The following is an 18,970-nucleotide window of genomic DNA, read 5'->3' as shown; positions in this document are numbered from 1 at the left end:
AGTGGCGTTTGCTACCAAATAAACCTGTTGGACTTTAACCTGGTGTTGTTAGACTCCTTACTGTGAGTTCCCCTGACACACAGGGGCAATTTTAGCATGGCCAATCAACCTAACCCACAAATCTTGAGAGTGTGCCAAAAGGCCAAGATGTCTTTGAAAAATTGCATCAAGTAAAGCTTCAGTTTAACTTCATTGGCTACTCTGATTGCTTGCCCTACCCTAGCACAGGCAAACCATGATCGCAGGCGTCAGCACACCTCAAGTGCAATGGGCTAGTCTTGTTCCCTGCCTGAGCATTGACTCTCGCTGGCCAGGTAAGTTCCACATTCTGCAGAGATACCTCCAGAAATGAAAGTTTCCACACTTTTTTTGAGAAAAATAATTTTCACCCATGTTCCTTATTAAATTTATCAATGACTATCTAGATTTGGGCTTCTCACATATGGAAACATCTTCCCTATGTTCATCCTATCAAGAATTGCCTTTGATGCATCAGGAACAGGCTTCATTCCCCCTTATGGCAATACTTAAGAGGAGTTAGTTAATTTCCCCCCTGTTAAAACAGTGGAGCAAAGATGTAGATAAGTTAAATATTCATAAAATAATATTATACGACATATTTCACTGACTGTATCGGTGCCATTTCATGCTCTCACCTGGAACTCAAATATGTCATCAATTTTCCTTCAAATTTCCACAGGTGCTGCCTTTTCCCAGCATTTACTGTTTTTACTTCAAGTTAGTATCCTGTACTTGCTGCTCACAGTGCGACCTCCTCTACGCCAGGAAGACCAAATGCAGGTTGGGTGACTGTTTTGTGGAACACCTCCGCTCAGTCCGCAAGCATGGCACTGAGATTCCAGTGGCTTCCCATTTTAATGTTCCACCTTGCTGTCAAGCAGGCACCCCCATCCTCCCTCTGTTGCAATGTTCCAGTGAACATTGGATGCTCGAGGAACAGCACCTTATTTTCCGATTAGACACTTCAAAGCCTTTTCGACGCAACATTGAGTTGAACATTTTCAGACTGTAATTCCCGCCCCATTTTATTTCTTTTTTTCCACCTGTTGGTCTTGAATCTAGTTTCACAAATTTTTATTTCCAGCTTTTCATTATTCTTTCTTTCACGCTCACTCTGGACAAATCTTTTGTGTCTTTACTGCGATCATTACCACTCCCTTCACCCTTTTGAACCATGCCATATGTTGGCAGTTAATTGCTTCTGCCTTCTACCTCATCTCCTTTTGTTCCTGACTCGGTCAAAACCTATTAAGGTTCTATCTTCCTTTACCTCTGAAGGTACGTCCCTGACCTGAAACATTCTCTCTCCACAGGTGCTGCCAGATTTGCTGAGTGTTCCCAGTATGTTTCTGTTTTTATTTTGCATTTTCTTTCATGTTTGACTAAGCCTGCGCGGAGTTTGCACGTCCTCCCTGTGTCTGCGTGTGTTTCCTCTGGGTGCTCCGGTTTTGTCCCACAGTCCAAAGATGTGTGGGTTAACTGGATTGGCCATGCTAAATTGTGTCAGGGGAACTAGTAGAGTAAATGCAAGCGGTTGTGGGAATAGGGCCTGGGTGGGATTGTGGCCGGTGAGGACTTGATGGGTCGAATAGCCTCCTTCTGCACTGTAGAGATTCTATGATTCAGAGTCACTGTTAATAAGGTTCTGGTTGATATTATTAAATCAAATTTCATAAGCATTACATTGTTACCCAGATTATCAATTTAAACTCTTGCCACTTGCTTCTTGCAGTTTAAGATGTTATCTAAAATCTTCAACTCTTTTTTATTGTAAGCTATTCATTATCCCTGCCAGCACAAGCAGTATTTCCGGCAGCATCGTTTGATTTCAGGATTGTTTTGGTCCCAAATTTGCCATTGCAAGTTGTACTGTCATTATTTTGATACATGAACATTTTGATGAAGCTAAATAAGGAGTGACACTTTTTATGTATTGTTCTAACGTTAAATTTTAAAAAGCGAACATATTTAAAATGGATTATCAACATCTAACTCGGCCTAGAAACAAAAAAACCTTTCATTTAATTTGAGGCGAAATATATATTTTCCCTTAGCTGGGAATATTGTCCCTGATGGAGATCGTTGAAGAGGAGGGGCACTAGGACCAAGGGTGCGCTGAGCCGGGAGGAGTTGCGAGTGCCAGGCTGTTGTGAGGAGTTGAGTGATAAGAGGGACCGAGTGCCTGGCAGCATCCGCTTCAGCACTAATGCAAGCGACTCTCTTCAGCCGGCTCTTACTGACTGAGGGCTCGATCCGTGGCGGTGAAAGAGCAGAAGGAGCTGAGCCCAGAGCAGAGGGAGGCTGACCCAGAGTGAGTAACCTAGAATCCAGCCTTTGGGGGGGGGGAAATCTCTATTGTTTGCTCTTTGTTTTGTAGCTGTGTCTAAAACGGTCTGAGACTGGGGGCTTCTGGCTCAACCAGCCAAGTTCCCCCAATCGCTGTCCTTTAGAAAGTGATTTTGTTTCTAAATTAGCAGTGAGCATGTTATCATTTTGAATATATTGTGCTGCCCAGGTCTGGGTAAAGTTCTCTCTCTCAGAATACTGTTGTGAATCAGAGAAATGGAATGTGCTGACAGCTAACAGCACTGTATGCCCCTGATCTCACAAATCCCAATAAGATAAGAATCAATATGGATTTCAAAAGAGAAGCTTGACCAGCGCAGAAAATGACCCTTCAGCCCATCGCGTCCGTCCTGATCAAAGACAAAGCACCTAGCTATTCCAATCCCATTTTCACACAAACCTTTGTTTAAATTTTGATTTATTATTGTCACATGTATTGGTATACAGTGAAAAGTATTGTTTCTTGTACACTGTACAGACAAAGCATACCATTCATTGAGTACATAGGGGAAAAGGAAAGGAGAGGGTGCAGAATATAGTGTTACAGTCATAGTTAGGGTGTAGAGACAGATCAACTTAATATGAGATAGGTCCATTCAAAAGTCTGATGGCAGCAGGGAAGAAGCTGTTCTTGAATCCACCCTTTTAAAAGGGATGTGTTAAAATAATCGTGTCATGAATATCTTCAGATTATCAATTTAAACTCTTGCCGCTTGTCTCTTGCAGTTTAAGATGTTATCTAAAGCCTGAGACTTTTTTTTATTGTAAGCCATTCATTATATCTGCCAGCACAAGCAGTATTTCCTGCAGCATCATTTCATTGTTTTGGTCCCAAGTTTGTCATTGCAAATTGTACAGGTTACTTTCCAGATGTCCCCTGGTGAATAGTTAGTGTTTTTGTCATATTTAAGAAGGGACGCAGAACAAATCCAGAAAACTATAGGCCTGTCAGCTTGATATTGGTGGGGGAGAAAAGAATGGAATCCTTACTTAAAGGAGAAAATAGAGACCAATAATATAATAATGAAGAATCAATATGGATTTCAAAAGAGAAGCTTAGCCAGCCTCATTGAAGAGGTAACAGAGAGAGGGGACACGGGTAATGTGGTAAATGTGATATATTTAGACTTCCAGACGGTGTTTGAGAATGTACCATGTAATAATACGATCAGAGCAGGTGCAGCTGAGGAACAGGTAGCAGAATGGGCAGCAGTTTGGCTGTAAGAAAGGAAAGATTAGGTATAAAGTGAAGCCATTCAGGAAGGTGGGAAATGGTGTCCCACATGGATCAGTGCTGGGGTCACTGTCATTCACAATTCTACGATTCTATGAATTTATATTAACAATTCAGACTTTGGAACCAAAAAACACAGGGTGAGATTTTCCGTCCGGACCTGCAGGTCCCGCCGATGGCGACCACCATTCCCCCCCCCCCCCCCCCCCCCCCACCACCGCCAGAGGTTCCCGGTGGCGGAGGTGCAAAGAATGGGAAGCCCTGTTGACAGTGGTGGGACGAGAAAATCCTGCCACTGACCAATGGAAGGCTGCCTCTGCCGGGGCAGGATATGTTGCCAGGGTTCGGGGCTATTGCTAAATTTGGGGGGGCAATCATCACCAAGGAAGTCTACGGGAAATTAAAAGAAGACATGAATAAGCTAGCAGAATGGGCATATAATTGGCAAATGAATTTCAATGTAGTTGTGAAGTATTGCATTTTGGTAACAAAAATACACAGATGACAAAAACACCTAAGCGGGATGAAGGGGCAATGACCCTGGAACAGCACAGCAGAGGGTGAGGAGAGCATCAACCGATGGACCTTCCAGATTCAGTGTTATCGATGTGGTCCATCTGCCAGCCTCAGAATGTTCCTGGAGATCCATCTCCTTCCTCAGGAGGTCCATCTTCTCCCTCCCATAGTGGATCAGCGATGTTGGGCACCTTTTCAATATGGTGCCCGGATACAATGGCGGACTACAGGCCTGTCCCACCATGGAATAAGGCGCAAAACCTCCGGCTGCATAATTGATGAGGTCAGGGCCAGAAGATAAGGCATGTTTTCCCACTAGTTTCTGGAGCGGGAGACACCCCACTTTCCCACTCCCGCCACGGGACTTAGTTCCAGATGGGAGAATTCCGTCCATAGATACCAAGGAAACAGGTGAGAAATTAAGAGAGTGGGAGAATGTGGAACTCGCTACCACAGGAGTAGTTAAGGTGAATATTATAAATGTATTTAATGGTAGGCTAGATAAACACATGAGGGAAAAGAAACGCTGATAGAATGAGATGACGAAAGATGGGAAGAGGCCCAATGGAGCATGAACAGTGTGGACTGGTTGGACTGAAGGGTCTTTTTCTGTGCTGTATCCTGTATATCCTGTATGTCCTCTGTAAATCTATAAAGCAATAGAATATTGGAACATATTTTATTATAGTGCCTTTTGGTGTTAGATTTATACCAAGTGTTTTAATTGTTTAGCTTCTAGTCCCGCTAAACAAAACACCAGCCCTCTGTGTATCAGTAATTATCAATGATGTCCTGCGAGTTTAAAGTCAACCATTTCGATATGGATTCACTCTTAAAATGTTCCCTGTTTCATATGTTCCAATGGACTTTGCAACGTGTGACTCCTAATATTTGCCTGATGGGGAAAAAAAACTCCAGGCAATTGAATAAATCTATACAAGATACAGATAGCTGAAACTATTTTGTTACGGCAACAGATGTACAAATGACAATGTAATCATTTGTACATGTTCAGACATGTTGCTGAAATAGTTGCCCGGCTAATAAGACTCATTTGCTCTGTCCATATGCTACATTTCCCCATCTCCTCTGGGATTGGGGAAGGAGCATACTTTCCCTGTACAGCAGTTCCCAGGGATGACAGGATAGAGGGAGGAAACAAAGTGCAACGCTTTCAGGTATGTCAAGACTTCAGGCCAAGCGAGACTGATTTAAGCTAGTGAGTGGGGAATCTTGGGGCTAATGGGAGAACAGGAGCAGGAGAGCACTCTGTCAAGGTAATTGACTGAAATTTGGAACTCCCTTCCTATATGGCAGATGACACTGGTTCAAATGTTATTATTAAGTCTGAGATTGTTGGATTTCTGTTAACCAAACGTATTAAGGGATGTGGAATAAAAGGGGCTCACCTGATGAAGGAACAGCGCTCCAAAAGCTTGTGATTCCAAATAAACCTGTTGGACTTTAACTTGGTGTTGTGAGACTTCTTATTGAAAAAAAATAGTCTGTGAAGTTAAGTTCATGATCTCATTGAATGGCTCAAGGGGTTTAGTTCTGTGCCTGTTGTCTTATCTTCCTATTCACTTCCTATGGTCCCAGATAAGCAGACACAGATCAGTATGGTGCGCAGGCTCATGAGGCTGAATGGGCTACTCCTGTACCCATTGTTGCTATGAGCTGCTGTGTCATCTACTTCAAAGAACAGGCATGCCGGGGAGTTTTCACAGTAGCTGTTTGTTTCTGAAACCCTCAGCTGTCAGAAACTCATACACATTACACCTTTTATGTATGTATCATCAGTGATTCTGCACTCAGTACTGGAAGGACAGGACATGGAATTGTTGCTTGCTTAGTGCAGGTTTGAAAAGAGTGGAGATTATAGAGTACAAGTGTTATGTCATTTTGTAGGGCTTATGTTATCTGCCAATTGCCCCCTTTTTTTTGTTCTTCTCCTTTTCATTGCTGAATTGCTGAACACAGCAGAAATAAAGAGCTGTTTCCGGTGATAACCACAAAGTTCATCTTGTGGTGTGGGCTTACATTTGAAAATAAGCAACCCAAAGTTAATTTAAAAGGCTGAAATGCAATGGCCTTTAAAAGAAGCCCACCTTGCAACGACCAATTTCTTGCATTTCCACATGTCCTATGTGAATTGCTGAAAGAATTTTTATCAACTCCTTTACTGACCTAACTGGCAAGGCAAAGTCTGCTCTGTTCCCCACAGGACAATTACACTGCATATCCTGTGCCGATTTGAACCAGTATTTGAAAGAAATTGAGTACAACTTCAGTATGCCAGGAAACGACTTCCCACTGTCCTCAATTTCACTTCTAAGTTTTTAACATTAGACCAAAGCTGCATAACCTATTACTTCCTTCCTAATTTACAACATTTTATGCACATTTGGAGGCCAGATGATTGTTCCTTTAAACCTAGGTGCTCTGCTTGAAGTGGACAAGCAGTGAATACCTCCCATTCACTCCCAGTCTGAGAAAATATCTCTCTCTCTCTCTCTCTACCTCTCCATGTAGCACTGCATTGTCTGAAGGTTGCTAATTGTGGCTTATGCTATGATATCACTCTTGCGTGAGGCAGGGAGGCAGACCCCAAGAATTACCTCAGCTGGTAGATGTATTCAACCAGCGCTGTTAGTGTTGTCCTGCATCCTACACGAGTCACCTTGACAACCAAACTAACTGCTTCCCCATCCCCCATGTCTCACAACAAGCAATAGCAGTGTCAAGATAGCCAGATATGGTTACATGAAGAATGGTGAGACAAGCCTTGTGTGGATCATAAAAACTGGCACATGTGGTACGGTGACACAGTGGTTAGCACTTCTGCCTCACAGCTCCAGGGACCTGGGTTCAATTCTGGCCTCGGATGACTGGCTGTGTGGAGATTGCATGTTCTCCCCGTGTCTGATAAAGGGTCATCTAGACTCGAAATGCTGGCTCTATTCTCTACCATGATGTGGAGATGCCAGCGTTGGACTGGGGTAAACACAGTAAGAAGTCTCACAACACCAGGTTCAAGTCCAACAGGTTTATTTGGTAGCACAAGCCACTAGCTTTCGGAGCGCTGCTCCTTTATCAGGTGAGTTTGTGTCTCAGTTTGTGCCTTTATATGTCCTGTTTGTGAACTGGAATCCCACTCACCTGATGAAGGGGCAGCACTCCGAAAGCTAGTGGCTTGTGCTACCAAATAAACCTGTTGGACTTTAACCTGGTGTTGTGAGACTTCTTACTCTATTCTCTGCCCACAGATGCTGTCAGATCTGCGGAGATTTTCCAGCATTTTCTGTTGTTGTTTCAGATTCCAGCAACCACAGTATTTTGCTTTTAGCCCCGTGTCTGCATGGGTTTCCTCCGGGTGTTCCAGTTTTCTCACATTGTCCAAAGATTTGCAGGTTAGGTGGATTGGCCATGTTAAATTGCTCCTTAGTGTCCTAAGATGCATAGGATAGAGATGGATTAGTGAAATGAATGCGTGTGGTTAACGAGGATAGGGCGGGGGAGAGGGCCTGGGTAAGATGCTCTGCCAGAGAGTTAGTGCAGACTCGATGGGCCGAATGGCCTCTTCTGCACTGGAGGGATTGTATGATTCTGATTCTATACCCATTCAGATAAATCGCCTGTTTCAATGTTGATAATTCTTTGTGATTTTATGTAAAAAAGTGCTGGAATTTTTCCTTCCAAACCTATTTTTGCACCTTCCAATCCCCCCGCCTCTAGTAGGACAAGAGCAGCAGATACCTGGGAATACCACCATCTGGAGGTTCCCCTCCAAGTCACTCACCATCCTGATTTGGAAATCTTTTGTCGTCCCTTCATTGTTACTGGGTCAAAATCCTGGAATCTCCCCCCTAACAGCACTGTGAGTGTACTTACAACGCATGAATGGCAGCTGTTCAAGAAGACAGCTCACCACCACCTTCTCAATTGATTAGAGATGGACAAAAAATGGTGGCTTAGCCAGCAATAGCAACATCCTATCAAAGAATATTTTAGCACCACTAGTTGATCATCAGTAACTTTACACATTCTTAGAAAGTGTTTAATCTTGAATTTGATTTGATTTGATTTATTATTGTCACATGTATTAACATACAGTGAAAAGTATTGTTTATTGCATGCTATACAGACAATGCATACCATTCATAGATAAGGAGTGGAGAGAGTGCAGAATGTAGTGTTACAGTCATAGCTCGGGTGTAGCGAAAGATCAACTTAATGCAAGGTAGGTCCATTCAAATGTCTGACAGCAGCAGGGAAGAAGCTGTTCTTGAGTCGGTTGGTACGTGACCTCAGACTTTTGTATCTTTTTCCCGACGGAAGAAGGTGGAAGGGTTGCAATACCAGTGGTGACCCTGATGGTCAACAAAGGGATAATTGTAAAGTAAGTGGGTCTTAAAGTTTTGAAAGTGTAGGCATTACCTCAGCTCACTAATTGTTGTGGTGCAGAATCCTTCATCAAAATACAAATGAGTGGGCCTTACTGTTATCGTACACATTTGTAATGCACTGATATCAAATTCCTTTCTCCAGTGTTTTAAGGACCACTAAGCCGTTTAGTTAACCGAGCAGAGGAAGGAATCTGATGTGGCCACATTCACATGATAACATACTGACGCAATCTCTAGACCCAAGGAAAGTTGGCAGATTGGATCCAGCATTGGCTGAGTGGCAGGAAGCAGCTGGTGATGGTCAAGGGCCGTTTTTCCCACTGGAAGATTGTGTCCAGTGGGATTCCGCAGAGATCCATGTTTCTATAAATGATTTAGACTTGAATGTAGGAGTGTTGATCAGTAAGTTTGCAAATGATACAAAAATTGTTAGGTGATAAATAGTGAGCCTTAGATTAGAGGTGGATATAAACAGGCTGGTCAAATGGGCTGGTCAGTGGCAAATGGAGTTCAATCCGGATAAGTGTGAAGTGATGCACTTGGGCAGGACAAACAAGGGAATGGGAACACATGATGAATGGCAGGACCCTGGGAAGCACTGAAGATCAGAGGGACCTGAATGTGCATGTATACCGGTCCCTTAAGGTAGCAGGACAGGTAGATAAAGTGGTTAAGAAGGCATATGGAATACTTGCCTTAATTAGACAAGGGATCAAGTTTAAGAGCAGGCGTGTTATGCTGGAACTATATAAAAAGTTGGTGAGGCCACAGCTAGAGTATCATGTGCAGTTCTGGAATCCAAATCATAGGAGAGATGTGATAGCATTGAAAAGGATGCAGAGGAGATTTACTGGGCTGGAGAGTTTTAGTTATGAAGCAAGATTGGACAGACTGGGGTTGTTTTCCTTGGAGTTGCGAGGGGACATGGTTGATATGTATTAAATTAAGAGGGGCATTGATAGAGTAGGCAGGAAGAAACTTTGTCCCTTAGTGGAGGGATCGATAACCAGGAGGCATAGATTTAAGGGAAGGGGCACGAGGTTTAGTGGGGGTGTGAGAAAAAACCTTTTCACCCAGAGGGTGGTGGGAATCTGGAACTCACTGCCTGAAAGGGTGGTGGGGGTAGGAACCTCATAACATGTCTGTTGGGTTTCCTCCGGGTGCTCCGGTTTTTTCCTCCCACAGTCCAAAGATGTGTAGGTTAGGTGGCTTAGAATCATAGAATACTACAGTGCAGAAGGAGGCAATTCGGCCCATCGGGTCTGCACCGACTAGACTCCCACCCAGACCCTATCCCCATAACCCTATGTATTTACCTTATCTAGCCCCCCCTGACACTAAGGGGCAATTTAGCATGGTCAATTGCAGGTGCAATGCCAAGGCATACAAGGATATGGACCAAGTGCTGGAAAATGGGATTAGAATAGTTAGGTGGCTTGTCTTTGACCGGCAGAGAAGCGATGGGCTGAAGGGCATTTTTCTGTGCTGTATACCCCTATAATCCCCTATAGTCTACAGTCTGATGAGGTTAGTTTTCTTTTTCAGAGAACATTGCATAAACTCAGTTTATCAGTGTCTCAATCTTGAGCTGTGTTTATTCTAGTAACACTCTCTATGACCGAGATTTTTGAAAGAGTTTGGGATTGGAATTGAAGGCACAATTTGGTGCCACCATGCTAGTTTGCCACCACAATCCCAACCGCAACCCTGAGCCATTTTCAATCATGGAAGGATCAAGGCTAATTATTTACAGGCCTCATTCCCACACTGACTGGGTCTTTCAGATGGCACTGCAAACAGGCCATGTTGACTTGGATCATGTCCAAAGATGTGCAGGTTTGGGACATTGGTGGCGTTGATGTGCAAGGTTACGGGGATAGGCAGGGGTGAGCCAGGGTAAATTGCTCTGTCGGAGAGTCGATGCAGACTCGATGGGCCAAATGGCCTCCTTTTGCACTGTAGGGATTCTATGATTATATGATTCTCTGTGGGGTTTCAAGGTGGGGGTGTGTGGTGACCAATGAATCACACTAGGTTTGTCCACCAAAACAGACCTTCCAGGGTCATGGCAAGGCAGCTATGGCTTATTACAACATAAATTTACCTTTTTGTGTCCCTTTCTGTCTCCACCTTCAGATTGACAGCTCCCGCCTCAACCAGTGGGCCTGCCGATCACTGAGTGCCAGAGACCCTGACCGCCATCCTTGCTTGAATGGCAAGCCCTGGCCTTTAATTGGTTGTGGATTTGAAAATTCATGTGGACGAGCCTTAAGTTTCCAACCTGATTACACGTTCAATCCTTCTTTGGTCTTCTTGTTTTATTAATACGTTATGGTCAGGATCTCAAACTGGATCTCATTTCCAGTCGTTGATCAATAACTGAAAATCCAGCTCTATGTGTCTATATGTGTCTGTGTGGAGTTTGCACATTCTCCTCGTGTCTGCGTGGGTTTCCTCTGGGTGCTCCGGTTTCCTCCCACAGTCCAAAGATGTGTGGGTTAGGTTGATTGACCATGCTAAAAATTGCCCTTAGTGTCCTGAGATGCGTAGGTTAGAGGGATTAGCAGGTAAATATGTAGGGATATGGGGGTAGGGCCTGGGTGGGATTTGTGGTTGGTACAGACCCGATGGGCCAAATGGCCTCTTTCTGCACTGTAGGATTTCTATGATTTATAAGATATGACGTATGCAAGTGAAGTTACCAGGAATTCCTTGCTGCCATTTTCATTCAGCTCCTGTTTTCCCTTTTGCTGGCCATTGGAACAAATAAAGATGTTGGGCCATCCTTAGGGAGGTGATTTGATGGGCTGAATAGTCTTTGCTAGTGCTAACTGTTACACAGAGTTGGTATTGGACATGGCTCAATCCATATTACAGAGGAATAGAATATCTTCTACATCATATAGCCAGGACAATTATGGAGCAAGCAAGGTCATTTGGAAGCTCTTGGAAAGCATTATTCAATTGGCTCCCAGATTTTCTCTGCACAACTGTCATACTTGGGCACCAAATTGGCCTACCTATTTTCAGAGCAGAAATCCATGAGATCTGTCACAGAACCCGCCACACTGGAGCACAACTGTCATTTGTATCTTTGATTTTCCCAATGGCAAACACAGTCTAATATCATTGTGCAAAGCACCTGAAAAACCCTTCAGTTAATTTGGAAAGAAGTTGAAAGGTTTGGACTGAATCGTTCTGTGAAATGTTGAACATGAACATGTGCTGATGTGTTTGTAGCAGTGATTAGCACTGCTGCCTCACAGCGCCAGGGACCCGGGTTCGATTCTGGCCTCGGGTGGCTGTGTGGCGTTTGCATGTTCTCCCCATGTCTGTTGGGTTTCCTCCGGGTGCTCCGGTATTTTCCTCCCACAGTCCAAAGATGTGTAGGTTAGGTGGCTTAGAATCATAGAATACTACAGTGCAGAAGGAGGCAATTCGGCCCATCGGGTCTGCACCGACTAGACTCCCACCCAGACCCTATCCCCATAACCCTATGTATTTACCTTATCTAGCCCCCCCTGACACTAAGGGGCAATTTAGCATGGTCAATTCACCTAACCCCCACATCTTTGGACTGTGGGAGGAAACCGGAGCACCCGGAGGAAACCCACGCAGATACGGGGAGAACGTGCAAACTCTGCACAGACAGTGGCCCAAGCCGAGAATCGAACCCGGGTCCCTGGCGCTGTGAGTCAGCAGTGCTAACCACTGTGCTACCGTGCCACCCATTGGCCATGCTAAACTTCTCCTTAGTGTCCCAAAATGAGGTTGGATGGATTAGCCATGGGATAGGGCGGGGCGGTAGGCCTGGGTAAGATACTGTGTTAGAGGATCGATGCAGACTCAATGGGCTGAATAGCCTCCTTTCGCACTGTCGGGATTCTATGGTATGCTGGGTGAACTGAATGGTTTATATGATGTTAAATATTTCACTGCCTGTTTTGAAGGTTAATCTGCTGCTGCCTCTTTTTGCACAGGTTATGATTGGGCCTTAGAAACATAGAAACAAGAAACAGGAGTAGGCCGTTAGGTTTCAATCATTATAATCAAAGGGTGATTCCTCTACCACTTTTCCAGCTGAAAATGGGATTATTGTGGTGATGAAATCCGTGCTGATTTTTTTTTTGTCCAAGCGCATTCAGTAATAATCGCAGCCTAATCAGGGATAAAACTAGCTGGCATTGACAGAAGGAAATGTCTGAAACTTCAATCTGGTTCTGAAGATGAACTCCAGCTCGGTAAGGTCACTTTAACTCCTTTGAGGATCAGTGACTCCCAAGAGTGCTTTCAAACTACAATCTGATACGGAGAAAATGTCCCACTTATTGGGTGATCCGAATCAGGGCCAAGAAATATAAAATAGTAACAAATAAATCCAATCGGAAATTCAGGAGGAACATCTTTAGCCAGAGAACGGTGTGAATGTGAAACCTCCGACTGGGATCACCCTGACATGCAGCAAATTGCACAGACGCATTTAAGGGTAAGCTGGATAAACACATGAGGTGGAAAGGATTAGATGATTATGCTTCACAGGGAGAGGCTCATGTGGAGCATGAACATCGATCGTTGGGCCAACTGGCCTTTTTCTGTGTTGCAAATTCTATGTCAGTCTGTGTCGTTAATGCAATGAAACTCTGGTGGGAATGCCATCATATTCAAAATCTGATCAGAACACCTCTGCTAATGTGAGCACCCAATGTGAGTAGCCCTTGTCATGGAGTCATTGAGGTTATTAGAGGTTTACAGCATGGAAACAGGCCCTTTGGCCCAACTTGTCCATGCCGCCCTTTTTTAAACCCTGAAGCTAGTCCGAATTGCCTGCATTTGGCCCATATCCCTCTATACCCATCTTACCCATGTAATTGTCGAAATGCTTTTTAAAAGACAAAATTGTACCTGCCTCTACTACTACTTCTGGCAGCTTGTTCCAGACACTCACCATCCTCTGTGAAAAAATTGCCCCTCTGGACACTTTTGTATCTCTCCCCTTTCATCTTAAACCTATGCCCTCTAGTTTTAGACTACCCTACCTTTGGGAAAAGATATTGACTATCTAGCTGATCTAGACCCCTCATTATTTTGTAGACCTCTATAAGATCACCTCTCAGCCTTCTATGCTCCAGAGAAAAAAGTTCCAGTCTATCCAGCCTCTCCTTATAACTCAAACCATCAAGTCCTAGTAGCATCCTTGTAAATCTTTTCTGCACTCTTTCTAGTTTAATAATATCTTTTCTATAATAGGGTGACCAGAACTGTACACAGTATTCCAAGTGTGGCCTTACCAATGTCTTTTACAGCTTCAACAAGACGTCCCATCACCTGTATTCAATGTTCTGACCAATGAAACCAAGCATGCTGAATGCCTTCTTCACCACTCTGTCCACCTGTGACTCCACTTTCAAGGAGCAATGGACATGTAACCCTTAGATCTCTTTGTACTGTAACTTTCCCCAACGCCCTACCATTAACTGAGTAAGTCCTGCCCTGGTTCAATCTACCAAAATGCATCACCTCGCATTTATCTAAATTAAACTCCATCTGCCATTCGTCAGCCCACTGGCCCAATTGATCAAGATCCCGTTGCAATCCGAGATAACTTTCTTCACTTCCACTATGCCACCAATCTTGGTGTCATCTGCAAACTTACTAACCATGCCTCCTATATTCTCATCCAAATCATTAATATAAATGACAAATAATAGTGGTATTTACAGCTATCTTCCTGGTTATGAACTCACATATTCCCAGTTATTGCTGACCAATCAGGAATCGACTTTAATCGTATACCGCTGTGGTGATTATCCCTTTAAGGGCAACACAGCAGGGTAAAGGTATCCTGGCTTGGGTCAGTGTCCGTGTGGAGTTTGCACGTTCTCCCCAAGTCTGTATGGGTTTCCTCCGGGTGCTCCGGTTTCCTCCCACAGTCCAAAGATGTGCGGGTTAGGTTGATTGGCCATGTTAAATTATCACTAGAGTCACGGGATTGGCAGGGTAAATGTATGAGGGTGTGGGGATCGGGCCTGGGTGGGATTGTTGTTGGTGCAGACTTGATGGGCCGAATGGCCTCCATCTGCACTGTAGGGATTCCTATGGACCGAATGAGACTCAGGATAGGTAATTACCCCAGGGGGTGGACTCCTCTTGGACAGGAGACGTGTAGGAAACTAACAAGTGAAGCTGCTTTTAAATTCTTATTAATAAATCCTTTTGTGTTTCTAATGAAGTCTGTGAAAGTGCATCATTACAACCCCTTGTCTTTTCATCTTAAAATGCTTCGAAACTTTTCACACCAAATTGCCTTTTGGCGTGTAGTAAGTTAGGAAAAGCAGCAGCTGTTCTTGTGCTGACAAATGTCCCAAACACGGCAGCCCAGAGAACGCAGCAAAATCTGTTTTCGGATTTATTAACCTGTAGGACCGGTTTAATTAAATGAGTTGTTAATACATTTTTTGAGAAAAGAGCATTCGAACCAATGACCTTGCGGAGGAGGCAGAGGGAGATGTGTCGACTATCTAGAAGATTATTTGCTCGTTCGTATTGGAATTGGTCCCACCACAGCGAAATGGAAATGTGGACGTAATGTGGCACATTAAAGTTTGTGACAAAAACAAACGACTCTGTATTGAATGTAGAAGTTAACAGCACCTTGGTTGAAGGATCTAAAAACTTAACTGGACACAACATACATTTCTTTAAAGATTAGCAATCTTTAAAGTTAATAGTGAGGAGAAGTTGCTTTAATAAAAAAAAGGAAGCAGGGGGTGCAGCTTCAACTTGTGGCTGATGTAAGGACAGGCCAAGTAGCAGAATGTTAACTTGGAATGACCTCATTCCGTCTGCATAGCTTTGGATGTGTCGGATGTTGTCTGAAAGGAACAGTCACAGGGGATTTGTCTCTGTGTGTGTGTAGTTCATGGGAATGTGCAGCTGTTCTATTAATAAAAACACCATGTTAAGTATTGGGGAATTTAGAGATGTTATCCCGTGTCGAAAAACATCCCATACCGCAGTGCTATTGACCAAGATTAAACATCAGGCTCAAGTTACTCTGTTTTAGAAGCTGCATGCCAGTCATTTGGAAGATTACAGTTGAGATGCCATTCAAGCTGCAAAGTGCTTGCCACAGATTTATGCATTAAAAAAACTACAGCGTTACACAAAATTAACAGCAAAGAAACAGATGGTGATGGCCCGCGCCAGTGTTTATGTTCCACACGAGCTTTCCCCCATTCTTCATCTATCAATACATCCTTCTGTTTCTTTCTCTCATGTTTTTCTAGCTTCCCTTTAAATGGATCAAAGCTACTTTCTGCAATTATTTCTTATGATGGAGAGTTCAACATTCTTAAAACTCTTTGAGTAAAGCCTTTCCTTCTGAGTTTTCTGACGGATTTATTAGTAACCGTCTAATATTTGTGCTCCCTCATTCTGCTTTCAGGTGCAAGCAGAAGTAGCTTCTCTACTTTTGTCCTTTCAAACCATTTCATAATTTTAAGGACCCCCATCAGCACGCCCTTCAGGGAAGAGAGCTTCATTTTGTCAGATGAGGATGATGATAACGAGTTTGCTATAGTGACCACGAGGACATGTGACATCATTAACGGATCTTTCCACAGGCTTCATGGAATAAGAGTTTCCCAATGGGCGATGCTCGTCCAATGAGAGATGAGCGTTGGGAGTTTAAGACCCGCGCTCACAGTCTGGACCGGGGTATTGTAGGTCTGGGACACTGGCTTTAGTTGTGGTAAGCCACAGACATGGCCCTTTTCTTTATTTCAACAAAGCACTGTTATACCAGAAGATTGGCCTTGTTGAGGTTAGTAAACTGGCAATGAGGATGGGATTTCTTTTTCCTACTCCTGTTCACCTATCATCGAACAGAAAGCATCATTTCATTCTTGGTAAGAAAAAAAAATGCCTTTCTTCGGTAAACTCAAAGCTTATGACATGAACTGAGAAAACTGGGCTCAATATATAGAGCACATGAGCTACATAAGAACATAAGAACTAGGAGCAGGAGTAGGCCGTCTGGCCCCTTGAGCCTGCTCCCCCATTCAATAAGATCATGGCTGATCTTTTCGTGGACTCAGCTCCACTTATCCGCCCACTCACCATTGCCCTTAATTCCTTTACTGCTCAAAATGTATCTATCCTTGCCTTAAAAACATTCAATGAGGGAGCCTCAACTGCTTCACTGGGCAGGGAATTCCACAGATTCACAACCCTTTGTGTGAAGAAGTTCCTCCTCAACTCAGTCCTAAATCTGCTCCCCCTTATTTTGAGGCCATGCCCCCTAGTTCTAGTTTCACCCACCAGTAGAAACAACTTCCCTTCTTCTATCTTATCTATTCCTTGCATAATCTTATATGTTTCTATTAGATCTCCCTCATTCTTCTGAATCCCAATGAGTATAGCCCCAGTCTACTCAGTCTCTCCTCATAAGCCAACCCTCTCAACTCCGGAATCAACCTAGTGAATCTCCTCTGCACCCCCTCCAATGCCAGTATATCCTTTCTCAAGTAAGGAGACCAAAACTGTACACATCTTCTGGGCAAACAATATTGAGGAAGATGAAAGACAGAAAGTAATCTTACTCACAACATGTGCAGCCCCAATGTTCAGCCGAATAAAAAAGCCTGTTTTATCCAGGCACTTTTAATGAACTTTCAGATTTGGTTAAAAATCACTATGAACTAAACCTTGTGTCATACACCAAAGATATCATTTTTAATACAACAGGGAGAACTCCCAGGGAGCCCAATACAGAATCTTTGCCCAGATTGTGGAAACTGGCCATATATTGTAAATTTGGGACACCTCTGAATGAAATGTTGAGAGACAGATTGGTGTGTGGAATGAACAACCCCGTAATCCTAAAACAATTATTGGCAGAACGTGACCTGGACTTAAAAAGAGCTATTCAAATAGCCTTGTCACTACAAAGTGCAGAGAAAGGGGCTGAAGAGCTTAAAGGGGTGCCCGAAAGTGAGGTTCTCTGGACAGGGAGCAGAACCATGAGTGATAGTGACATCACACCAGCACCATTTACAACAGCTCTACATAAACTTGAACTTGGTGCCTTCACTGAGGGGGATTTTGGGGTGAGCGATCATGCATCTAACACCCTGTGCACTACTCAGGGGGCACTGGAGAGGACTCGGGGGCCATGGATAAACTAGGAGTTCCAGAATCCCCATTTTGGGGAGAGGGGTCAGGAGGGATCACTCGCAGGCCTTATCTTCCCTTCATGTCTGAGCACTTCTTATTTTAAAGGGGTTGTGAAGGTTGGTATGTGGGCAATGCTTCCCTCGTCCTCCTGGGTTCCTGTCCATATTGCAACTGAGGGAATACCCTTCCTTTGTGCGGGCTGGCAAAAGGGTGAGAAGGACATAGCACTGCCATTCTCACACTCCACAGGGATGAGGCACTGGGTGAAGTTGGTGGTTCCCATGCTTGTTGGCACAAACAGACAAGGTGGAGGCTCAGTGGGTAAACAAACTGAAATTTATAAACATTTAGAACAAAATGGTGACCTATCTACACTCGTGCCTATATTCACCCGTACCCACTAAGGGTCTATGGTTTCTCAATCTTTGTGACCCCCCCCCCCATCTAGGTGTATCCCTAGGATCCCCAGCTGAGGCTGAGCTGGCTTGCTGACTTACACGCCCTTTTGCCTGAGATTACCTTGGCGGGTGTCCCCTGGGGGCCGGGTTCTTGAGGGTCAGGCCTGGTTTCAGATAGCGTGGATGTTTTGATTTCTTCCCTCCTCTGTGTCAGGGACTGGAGATGTGTCGCTCACAGGGAGGGGGGTGTCAGATTGGCGTGAGACGTCCAGGTTCCCCTGGCTGGAGGGTCCCCAGCTGTACTCCTGTCGATCCTCTTCCCTTCCGGTTCCCAGGGGTTCCTGTGCTCCTCTTGGAATAGAGGGGCAGCTGGGGTGAGATCCAGAAATCCTGCCGTCCTCTGGCATGGACACTCATGGATTTCCGCCAGTGCCTGCACCATGCTGTCGAAGCCCTGCAGCCTGGGTGTGGACATCTCCTGTCCTGGAGTGCATGGCCTGCGCCAAGGTCTCCACTGCAGACATCAATCTTGCAGTGTTAGCCTTGGTGCACTGCCGTGATGGCACTATCTTCCCTGGATAGAAGATGATGGGATTCCTCCAATCGATCTTGCACTCCGAGGAGGGCTGCTGCCATCCCTTCCTCGCGATTCTGTCTTACCAGCCCCAGCAACTGTAGGATGACCGGGCCCAGGGGCACATCATAGGCCTGGGACTCGGCAGAGTCCTGGGCTCCAGCACCCCTCTGAGTACCTGTCCCCTGGGATGTCCCTGCCTCTGCTTGCTGTGGATCTTCAGCTGGGCGCTTCTCACCCCTGAGTGATCCAGAAGCCTGTCTACTTAGTGAACCCTCTGAGGTGTGAGTATCTGTGCTGG

General features: G+C 44.5%; 1 protein-coding gene across 1 annotated transcript in view; it reads left to right on the top strand.

Annotated features, from left to right (window-relative positions):
• Positions 1-2,180: 2,180 nt before the first annotated feature.
• Positions 2,181-18,970, top strand: part of tmem71 (transmembrane protein 71) — a 43,674-nt gene continuing 26,884 nt past the window's right edge. The window contains exon 1 of the mRNA XM_078215925.1: positions 2,181-2,332. The gene's annotated coding sequence lies outside the window, so the exon portion shown is untranslated. The remainder of the gene's footprint in view (positions 2,333-18,970) is intronic.

The sequence above is a fragment of the Mustelus asterias genome, chromosome 7 (genome assembly GCF_964213995.1).
Source record: "Mustelus asterias chromosome 7, sMusAst1.hap1.1, whole genome shotgun sequence".
Lineage (NCBI taxonomy): Eukaryota > Metazoa > Chordata > Chondrichthyes > Carcharhiniformes > Triakidae > Mustelus > Mustelus asterias.
This window is presented reverse-complemented; position numbering and strand designations above follow the sequence as displayed.